The sequence below is a fragment of the Echinops telfairi genome, unplaced genomic scaffold, assembly GCF_000313985.2.
Source record: "Echinops telfairi isolate 266 unplaced genomic scaffold, ASM31398v2 ScPeMD7_8;HRSCAF=38, whole genome shotgun sequence".
Lineage (NCBI taxonomy): Eukaryota > Metazoa > Chordata > Mammalia > Afrosoricida > Tenrecidae > Echinops > Echinops telfairi.
In genome coordinates, this window is record NW_022103905.1 from 3126453 (window position 1) to 3136980 (window position 10528).

General features: G+C 48.8%; 2 non-coding genes across 2 annotated transcripts; one reads left to right on the forward strand and one right to left on the reverse strand.

Annotated features, from left to right (window-relative positions):
- Window positions 1–967: 967 nt before the first annotated feature.
- TRNAH-GUG lies at window positions 968–1039 on the reverse strand. Its single transcript has one exon. It is a non-coding gene; the product is annotated as a tRNA-His (tRNA).
- A 724-nt stretch (window positions 1040–1763) lies between these two features.
- TRNAH-GUG lies at window positions 1764–1835 on the forward strand. The gene has a single exon. It is a non-coding gene; the product is annotated as a tRNA-His (tRNA).
- Window positions 1836–10528: the final 8693 nt, after the last annotated feature.

Below are 10528 nucleotides of genomic sequence, written 5' to 3' on the forward strand. Positions count from 1 at the left end.
TACGGGACTCGGGACGTCATCTTGTGCCCCCGGGCGACCTTTCCCGGGGACCTCCAGATTTCCCTGGTGTGCAGGGGTTCTCGCTGCTGATTCCTCCTGGCATGACCCCGCGCCTCCCGGGGCCAGCGTGCGGGGGACCCGGCACCGGAGCGAGCGTTGGAGGGGGTTCGGTGAATGCGCTCCCTCCGCCCTCTGCAGACACGCTTCTTGCCACGCTGCCGACTCCAAGGCCGGCCCTGCAGTACCCGCCTTTGCGGGGCCTCTGCGGGGCAGGGCGGACCGGGACCCGTTCTCCGCTCGTCCATCTGCTCTCCCGCTCCCAAACGGCGCCTCACACGGGCCCAGGAGCCAGTAGCCAGTGGCATTGGTTTCCTGGAGAACGTGGCTTTCGTAGAGAACAAGGGACGGTAATGACCGCCGACTCTGTCGCCAGAGGGGTCTCAGTAAACACGAGCGGGTCCTTTCTCTCCACCTCCCCGCCCCTGCGGCCGGGCTGCAGGGAATTCACTTCCTTTTCCCACCTTCATCCCTGGCCCCACTTCTGAGATGCTCCCACTCTCTAATGACATGTATTCATTCATTCATTCAACAGGTACTTGGGCAGTGCCTGCCTCCGACCCTTCAGGCCAGAGCCTTTGGACGCTGGGGGGTGGGGGTTGGGGGGATGGGCAAAGGGAAAAGTGACCATGGGAATTTCCTTTGCACAAGGCTGTGCACGGGATCATCCCGGTTGCTTGACAAATTCCTACTCTGTCCTTTTGTTTGTTTGTTTCCTACTCTGTCCATAAGAGCTACCTCGGAGGTCACCTCGACTGTGAAACGTCCCTTTCTTTGTGTTTGAAATCTGTTTCCAATACTGCCTTTGAGCATGTCTGTTACAACACAGATCCGACGCCGCGCAGACTTCGAATAAAAATGAAGGAAAGTAATAAAATACAAGCCCCTTGCCGTGCCATTGCCTCCACAATGCCGTGACTCGGATTCGAACCGAGGTTGCTGCGGCCACAACGCAGAGTACTAACCACTATACGATCACGGCGAGCTACTGGGGACTTGCACGGCTCGATCCTTGCCGGAGCACTTCTCTGTGTAAAGCCCCGCCCCCTGGCAGTGACATTGACCTGTTACTGTTTGGTCCAGCCCCTTTCCAGCCGTGAGGCTCCGCGTATCTACACAGGCGCAGTGGCGGCCGCTGCCCACGCGGGCGCTCGAACCACATTCGGTGGCTCCCGAGGGTGGCCTTTCGCTCTACGTGCCTGTCTCCTCGGGCATCGAAGGACAGTGTGCGGGGCTCGCGGCAGTGATTTTCCATCTTGTAGCTTTGAATGGACCGCTTGCTGGATCCCCGCGGGAGTCGGTCCAGATGGGATGTCTGTCTTAGGGGGTGACCTTGGGACCACCACCATTCGGACGGGTCGGGGCCTCTCACCCGAAGGGCTCCGAGGAGGCTCCGGGTTCGTCTGCGCGCTGGGGTTTAACGGACCGCCTCAGTTTACCACCCGCGCTCTCATTCTCTCCCTTGCAGTCTGCGTGGCCCAGCAACCGAGACTTCGTGGTGCTGATGGTGGGTGGGTGTGTGGAGCGGGGGTGTAGACACCCCCATTGGCCTACGAGTGCACGGGGCCTACAGCCACCTAGCTCAGCTTTGGAAACTCCCCAAGGTTCCAAAGATCCTGGAAATTGGGACCTTTTTACGATTATTAACATTAGGATCGCCTAGGACAATATTTTATCAGGCACTACTCGTGGCGTCTCGGTAGCTCGCCGTGATCGTATAGTGGTTAGTACTCTGCGTTGTGGCCGCAGCAACCTCGGTTCGAATCCGAGTCACGGCATTGTGGAAACAATGGCACGGCAAGGGCGCCTTTTTAGACTTCTGAATCAAAGTGCCATATTCCCCATCCTTGCAGGGCTCGTACCTAAGCTAAAAGGACACCCCTACTAAAAGGACACCCCTACTGAGTTGGAGAGTTCTGTGGAATTTCTAGGCTTTTCTCCCCCCCCCTTTAAAAACTACCCCCGCCCCGGCCCCCCCAGTTCACATTAGGACGCTGAAGCTATTTCCTCATTTATTCTCCACGAGTGGCTGAATCATCTATTTGGTGTGCTCTAAAAGCATGACGCTGAGACTTGAATACTTGAAGGTTCCAAGAACAATGGTGAACGTTTCCTAAGCGTCAGAAGAATGCACAGTAGACAATGCATTGCATTCTCCGCTCAGATCCTGTGGAAAGCACAATACAAAACTGCAATGCAAATGTTGTTTCTCCGTGGTGTGCTTAGAGGGGCGCCAGGGAAGGGAGTAAGCCCTCCATCTTCACACCCCCAGAAGTGAGGGACTTCTTTGTTCCTTTGTTTCTCCAGGGTCCTGGGGACATGGTTGGTGGCTAGGGGGTTAAGCGTTGGGCTATTAACTGCAACATCAGCACATCGAAACCACCAGCCGCTCTGCAAGAGAAAAAGGAGGCTTTACTCCCTCATCAATTAATGATGCAGAAAGCCTCTGGGGCAGTTCATGCCCGGACTACAGGGTTGCTATGAGTTGGAATCTACTGGACGGCAGTGAGTTGTTTTATGCACACTTTAAAACAACAAAGCAGAACAAAAAACCCAGCTTGCATCTGCCATTCGGCAAAATGGAAGTGATGTCTGGTTGAGACTTTTGGCAGACAGGCAGGCCACTGCTGCCTCACTGCCACGGAGGGAATGCGATAGGACTGAGTGAGCAATGAGCCTCTCCAGTTCCTCCCATGGGGCCTGGCAGTGGTGACGTCAATCACGGAGCATTGCATTGAGGCCGGGCCCTCTATACGGAAAACCCATCTGCCGGGACTTGCTGAACAGTGTGGGAAAGCGAGACCCTGCTAAGACCCCGCTGCGGGCTGCCGATCCGCAGGTCTCCCACCCGTGCTTCCTTTCACTGGAAAAGTGAAAAAGGCTCCGCAGCTCTCAGCTCAGTAGGTGGTGGGCCGAGAGCAGAATAGGATGGACGACGGTGAGCCCCAGCACCTGACAGCCTTTGGGTGTCGGGAGTAATGGCTACATTGTGATAGGTGAGGGAAGAGGCAGAATTCTTCCACCCCCACATTCCAAGTTTGGATGATTTTGAGGAATTTCCCCAGGGCCAATACACGGAGGCTCCTTCACACGCTGCATCTGGTTAACGTTTAAGCTTGTGGCATGCTTGTGTTAGTCTATGTCATTTTCCATTTCTTCCCCAACGGCTGCAAAAAGAATGTGTTCTTCTCCCCTGGAAGAATAATGTTTTGATTCCACTCACTGATCTGCTGCCATCACCAGCTCAGACTGAACACAGAACCAAGAGTACACCAGACACCTGTGACCTAGAGTCCAAGAACAAAGAATACTAGGCAGAAGATTCAAACCTGAGGACTGTCTGCCCAGCACATGAGCACCATCCCATAATAAATGGTGATGCCGAGAAACCTTTGCTACCGTCTCTATTTTGAACACCTGTTTCATGTACAACCAATGACGGCAACCTTACCTACATGGACTCAATTCCCAGAATTCTCCACCTCATTTCATGAATAAATATAATGTTCGTTCAGCCTAAATGCTTTTACACAGCTCTCCGTTCCCTTGTTGGGCAAGACGGGGTCTGTGTTGCCTCAGGCCCCATCATGTCTCCCCTCGTAAGATGCTTCTCTAGCCAATAAACCTTTTTCATGTCTCTTCTTGCAAGGAACTTCTCTCTCCAGTAAATCTTTTTGCTTGCAAAGCAAGCTTGGCTCCCTGCTCCGCTGTTCTTCCTCAGCTGGGAAGCTTGCTCCGGTAATAATATATCTAGAAAAGCCACAACACCACAAGGAACCAGGACAGAACTAGCTAAAGGAATCAATGGCTTTTATGCCTTGAACCACCCATCAAATGAGTACCCTGAAGGTTTTTAACATCTACAGATTGGAATCAGGTGGCAGGCAAGGAAGGGAGGAAAGGAAGACAGTGAGGAAGGGCAGGAGGGAGGGAGGACCCTAGCGTTTCCTCGGCTGGCTCTGGCCACACGCCCCCACTCCTCTGCTGCAGGCACTTCTGTGTCCTAGGAAAGACTGCCTCTGGGGTCTGGAGGGGAAGTCCACAGAAGTGACCCCCGCAGAGTATCACAAACCAAACCACAGGCCACAGACACACCATGTGGAGTGACCCACTCTAGCCATCCATGTCCATTTGAGATGACCAGTGTCCTTTGAAGTCAGGGTGCTCAGGAAAGTTCCATTGAAATCGTTGTATTGAATATAATGTATGGAGACCCATTTAGTAAGCCTTAATTAAACAGGACATAGATGAAGACAAATCCAGATGAAATATATATAGAGAATGAATGGTGTCTAAGGATTCACAGTCACACAGCTACTTAGATAAGACCTAAAACACAAAGGAAATTGTCACAAAGCCATGACTGGTGGCTGATCCATTCACCACCCTGGAAGGCGGGGCTATCAAAGCAGGAAAGGGACCAGGACCAGGCTAATCCACTATTGCAGATCAGAAAAATGTGCCAGATTGGTTCAGAGCCCTCTGACTACCTTGATTGGACTACGGCTCATGACCATGGGGACCTCATGCCCTACCCTGATTCCCATACAAGGTGTACTTAGAACCAGTGCCCCTCTCTGAGCTGACCAGGGGAACAACAGCAAACCTCTTCTGCCTGAGAGTAAAGCTTTTTTACAGTCCTGGTCAATGGTCAGAAAGAACCCATGGTGGCTGAAATGCCTTTTGGACCCCCACTGTGACCGTGGACCTAGTGCGAAGAATTCAGGCTCTAATTCAATTGCAGGAAGGGTAACAGAAGGGAAGGGCGCTCACCTGCACTCCTGGCTGTTGGCCTCCTTGGCAGATGTACAATTATCCTGGAGATGAGTGCTTGGAAATTTCATAATATCCTCTTCTGAGGTCATTCAATCAATTCTCTTTGCTCTGAGTTCAGGCCCCAAAGCATATTTTTGCTGCAGGGAAGAAGAGCATTGCTCTGAACAAGCTTCTGATTTGTTGGCACTTGCTCTCACAGTTGGTATTTTGATCTAGACTCTTAAGAATCTGCTTGGTGTGATTCACTTCCCTTGAGCCTGCTCACCCCAGGGCGCACTGACAAAATGCAGGGTCTGGGCCCGCAGAGCCGAGAGCTAGAGCCCCTTGCCTGGGAAGACCCCATCAAGATCCTAATGTCCGGGAACAGCTGCTCTGAGCAGGCATTCTGCCACCCCCACCCTACCGCTAACCACCCCACCACCCCCGATTGCCTTTTAAAACCAACACTTACCTTTAGTGACTTCTGATTCCAGAAATGTGATCGGGCTTCCATCAGCCCTCTAGCTCGAGTTCTGAGCGATTCTGTGTCCCAGCACCAGGATGGCATAGCTTTGCCAGAACCCTCCGCTCACATTCCAGCTCCAGCTGTCCGCATCTTGGTCAGAGGAACAGCTGACTCTCTGCTGCTAGGCTCGTCATAACTCTAATGAAGGAGCGGCAGGATTTAGTACAGGGGCCCCGGGAGTGTGATGAGTATGAGTTGGACAGCTAACTAAGACCAACAGTTTGAACGCCCCAGCTGCTCCCAGGGGGAAAGACAGCCTTGGGACCCCACGGAGCCGCTTGACTGTGCCCTACAACCCACGTGTGGTTTGGGATCTACTCAGTGGCAGTGGATGTCGCCTGTTGTTGTTTTTTTTGGTGTAGCTTAGCAATTAAGCGTATGGCACATGGAATTTGATTGCCTCCAGTTTGAATCCTAACTCTTCTACTTACTGCCTGGTCTTGGCACAAGGGACTCCATTTTGAATCGGGTACCTTCTTGGTTCTCAGAACTCACCTCTCATGGGCCTCCCTCACATCGGCCTCCCCTCCCCTCGCTGAAAATCACCAGTTCTGAGAACCAGACATCCCCGAGAAAGAATGTTCTTTGAAGATATGTTTACTCCACCCGCCCCGTACCTATAGATAAGATTAACGTTCCTTGAAGATGTGTTTATTCCACCCGTCCCGGACCTATACATAAGATTAATGAGCTGAGCGCTTCCCTTTGAAGCCCCTGTGTGCAGCTGTGCCTGCCACCAGGGGATATAAAAACGCAGCCAGAAATTCCCCTCGCGCGGTTTCACCAGCTCAATACCTGTGTTGCTGAACCCGCCCGCAAGCTTCTCAATAAAGCCTGCTTCTAAAACTTTACCAATTGAATCTTTAATTCCGCTTCGCGCCCCCAAAACCCTTACACTTACTACGTAGCTGAGTGACTGACCTTGGGCAAGCCGCATACCATCCCTATAACTGAGGTTTCTCACTTTTAAAATGTGAGTAAAAGACTTGTTATTTGTAAAGCAATAATATCTGGCCCTTAAGAACAAGTTAAGTGTGAATTAAGTAAACAGAAAGTAGGAACATCACATCTTGAAACCAACCTCTCACAACTGAGCACAGAGGAACTGGAGCGACGATTGAGTTTTGGCAGCCAGTTGCCAAAAAACGTTTCTGAAACTCTTGTCTGGGGATTACCTTCAGGGCTAATTCATATGCCCTACAAGTAAATGTAGCTCAATACTCACAGTCACATTCTGTTTTGAAATGATTTTTGAATGCTCTTAAATCCTTCTTCAAAGGGCAAGAAAGAAGATGTCGATACTCTTTTAAAGTGTAACAAAGTTCAAAGACCATTTAAAACAATGTTTGAAGCAATATATATTCCGGCAATAACAAAACAAATCCTAAAGCTATATATATATATATAGCTTTTTAAAGTTTGTGGAAAAATTCTATGAACTTTCCACTGCATTTCTCCATGAACTTTTTGAAGTCCCCTTATTTATACACAATCCTGTAACCGTGGTGACGTACAAGTAGATGCTTAGATAGACACACAGGTGAAAGAGGGAGTGGGAATATGCCCGTGAGTATAGTTTGAAAGAACCCTGGTGAAGCAGTGGTTATGAGTGGGCTTTGATCTGCAAGGTCAGCAGTTTGAAACTACCAGCTGTTCTGGGAGAGAAAGAGGAAGCTTTCTAAGGGCATAAAGAGTTACAGCCTCAGAAACCCACAGGGCACAGTAGTACTCTGTCCTAAAGGGTTGCTATGAGTCAGCATCAACATGATAGCAGTGACCGATACATAAATATGACAGAAGATATTGTGTATATTGCTGCAAATACATTCATGAATGTGATGAAGCATATGGAGGATACAGTTATGAATACTTCTTAGACATAAACAAATACCTTGAGGGAATGAGTCACTGAGCCTGTGGGTGCAGCACCATAGTCTAGGGCAGGGGTCCTCAAACTATGGCCCGAGGGCCACATGTGGCCCGCTGAGGACATTTATCCGACCCGCCAGGTGTTTTTGCCACTGCTGCCTGTCCTGCTTAGCAGCCAACTCATCCAGTGTGCACAGGAATTTGTTCATACTTTTATTTTAAGCTATAGTCTGGCCCTCCAACGGTCTGAGGGACAGTGAACTGGCCCCCTGTTTAAAAAGTTTGAAGACTCCTGATCTAGGGAGACACCAAGGTCAACTGGTGTCCTTGTTCACAAAGACTATGTTCGACATCTTACTCTGGTGAGTAGTGACTGGGGTATTAGAAGCTTGAGAACAACCATATAAGGTGCAACTATTGGTGTTTTCCCATCCAGAAGAAAGAAGACCCGTGAAAATTGGAAGATATTTGGAAACAATTAGTGCAGCCAATAGGAGCCTTGGTAGCATGTGTTGGTTAAGTGTTGGGCTGTTATCTGCAGGGTTGGCAGTTCAAAACCACCAGCAGCTATGCTGGAGAACAACTGGGCTTTCTACTCCCATAAACACAGGGGGTGGGGTGGGGTTCACTACGAGTCAAATCAGCATTGACGACAGTAAGTCTGGTGTTCGGTTTGAGTGCAGTGGATTAATGGACCTCAGAAACATTGGGCTCCACAATCCCAAGACCAAAAGAACTAGATGGTGCCCAACTACCACTACCTACTGCTGTGAAACGGTCACATTGCTTCTAAAATTCTGGAGAGAGTCGGAGAAAAATGTGGGACACAATTGTAGGTTGACTGCTCAGACAGACTAGTGCCCCTCCCCACCTCCCCCAAGAAAACACCCCCAAACAAAAATAAACGATGACCTTTTAGTCATCCTTCAGATCTGGAAGTGAACTCACCCCTGTGGAGGGGGGTAATCAACCCTTTAAGATCAAAAGGGCAGCGTTTACCCAAGGACACCAGGCAGAAAATTAGGAAAGGAGATATGGAAACAGGAAACGGGAGGGAGGGGGAGGCGTGATGCGACACTGAGAGGAAGTGCAATGCATGAGTTGACACAAAATGTGTACGGATTGTTAGATGTAAAACTGATGATTTCCTCTGTAAACCTTTACCTGGGTCACAACAAAATGTTTTTGTTTTGTTTTTCACAAGGGGCATCATCATCTTTTCAGGGCCGGGGGCCTTGGAAAATTTAATCCCACGCTGGCAATAAATGCGCTGGATTAAAGATGCGACCTCCAGGAGTAGAATATGAAGTGTGCTTTTCAGTCACCCAATAAAAAAAGAATTAAATAGCAAATAAATTGAGTAAGAAACAAAAAATGGTATTTCTTGCATGCTTGACTGTGTCAATCAAATCCACAGTGGAGTGATGGGCAGGGAAGTGGCAGGTGGTACAAGTGCCACACTCACTAGTTTAACTCCTGTTTTAGGCACGTCTCTCCACAGGCAAAGAAAGAGGCTGTGGGAAGATTCTGTAGGGCTGTAGTTTTTTGGTCCTGAGACCTGAAACTTTTCTTTTTTTAAAGATCATTTTATTGGGGGCCCTACAGCTCTTATAACAATCCATACATCAATTGTATCAACCATATTTGTATATATGTTGCCATCATTATTTTCTAAACATTTACTTTCTATTTGAGCCCTTGGTATCAACTCCTCTTTTTTTCCTCCCCTGACTTGTGACCCCTCGATAAATTATAAATTATTATTTTCATATCTTATACTGCCTGCTGTCTCCCTTCCCCCATGGTTTCTGTTGTTCGTCCCCCTGGAGGGTGTGTGTGTGTGTGTGTTGTTATGTGTTGATCATTGTGATTAGTTCCCCCTTCCTCCCCTCCACTCTCCACCTTCCCCCTACCCTCCTGGTATTGCTACTCCATTCCTGTTCCTGAGGAGTTTATCTGACCTGAATTCCATGTGTCATGAGCTCCTATCTGTACCCATGCACATGCTCTGGTCTAGGCCGAAGTGAAAGGCAAGACTGGGGTCATGGTAGTCGGGGTGGGGGGTGGGGAGGTGAGGAAGTCTCAAAGAACCAGTGGAATATTGTGTGCTTCATCAGTGCTATACTGCACCCTGGTTGACTCATCCCATCCTTGTGACCCTTCTGTGAGGGGATGTCCCATTGTCTACAGATGGGTTTTGGGTCTCTGCTCTGACCCCCCTCGTTCTCAACAATATGTTTTTGTTTGTTTGTTTTGGGTCTTCAAATGACTGTTACCTGATTCTGTGGACACCTCATGGTTGCACAGGCTGGTGTGTTTCTTCCATGTGGGCTTGTTGCTTCTCTGCTAGGTGGTTGCTTGTTTATCTTCAAGCCTTTAAGACTCCAGACGCTATATCTTTTGGTAACTGGGCACCATCAGCTTTCTTCACCACATTTGCTTGTGCACCCATTTTGTCTTTAGAGATTGTGCTGGGAGGGTGAGCATCACAGAAGGCCAGGTTGTTAGAACAAAGTGTTCTTGCATTGAGGGAGAGCTTAAGCAGAGGCCCAAAGTCTGTCCACTAACTCAATGTATTTCCATATAAATATATGTACGTAGGTCAACACCTCTCTTTTTATGAATTAATAGATTTACATGTGTACACATCTATGTTTATACCTCTATCCATAGCTTTGCTTCCTAGATCTTTCCTGTTTCCTTTTACCTTCCTTCTGCTCCATCATCACACTTGCCCTTCTTCTGCCTCTTAGTAATTCCTCTCAGCCAGATTGTTATTGCTCCAACACCCCCAGGATCTCTATGTTCTCCTCATTGTTGGTTGTTGATTTTAATTCCCTAGTTGTTCCCCTGTCCCTCTAGGCTTTTGGAGTGTTAAGATAACTTATTTTGTAAGCTGGTAGGAAAAAAAACCTAGTTTTATTTTGAAAAAAATGTCTGTACTAGGAAATATTTAAAATTGACAAGTCATTTTTGACATTTTACTGGTCTGTGAGATTTAAAAGAGAAAAGGGTGCACTATAGAGCCTGAGAGCAAAGCATCAAGCTAAGAAGAAACGGTTCTCAGAAACGGTTTGCAGAGAGCTGCTTAGAGGGACAGGGACCCAAGCTGACACGCTCACCCAGCCACGCACCCAGCACGATCTGTGCTAGGCCCTCGGGAGGAAAGTTTTCGTATGACCTGTACTGAGATCATCTCAGCTCAGGGTTAATCAGACGAATGAAGAAGTAGTCACCATTATGCTAGAATTACATAGATGGTAAAGTGCCCTGGTGGTTTTGTGGGTTACATGGTGGGTTGCTAACCGCAAGGTCAGCAGT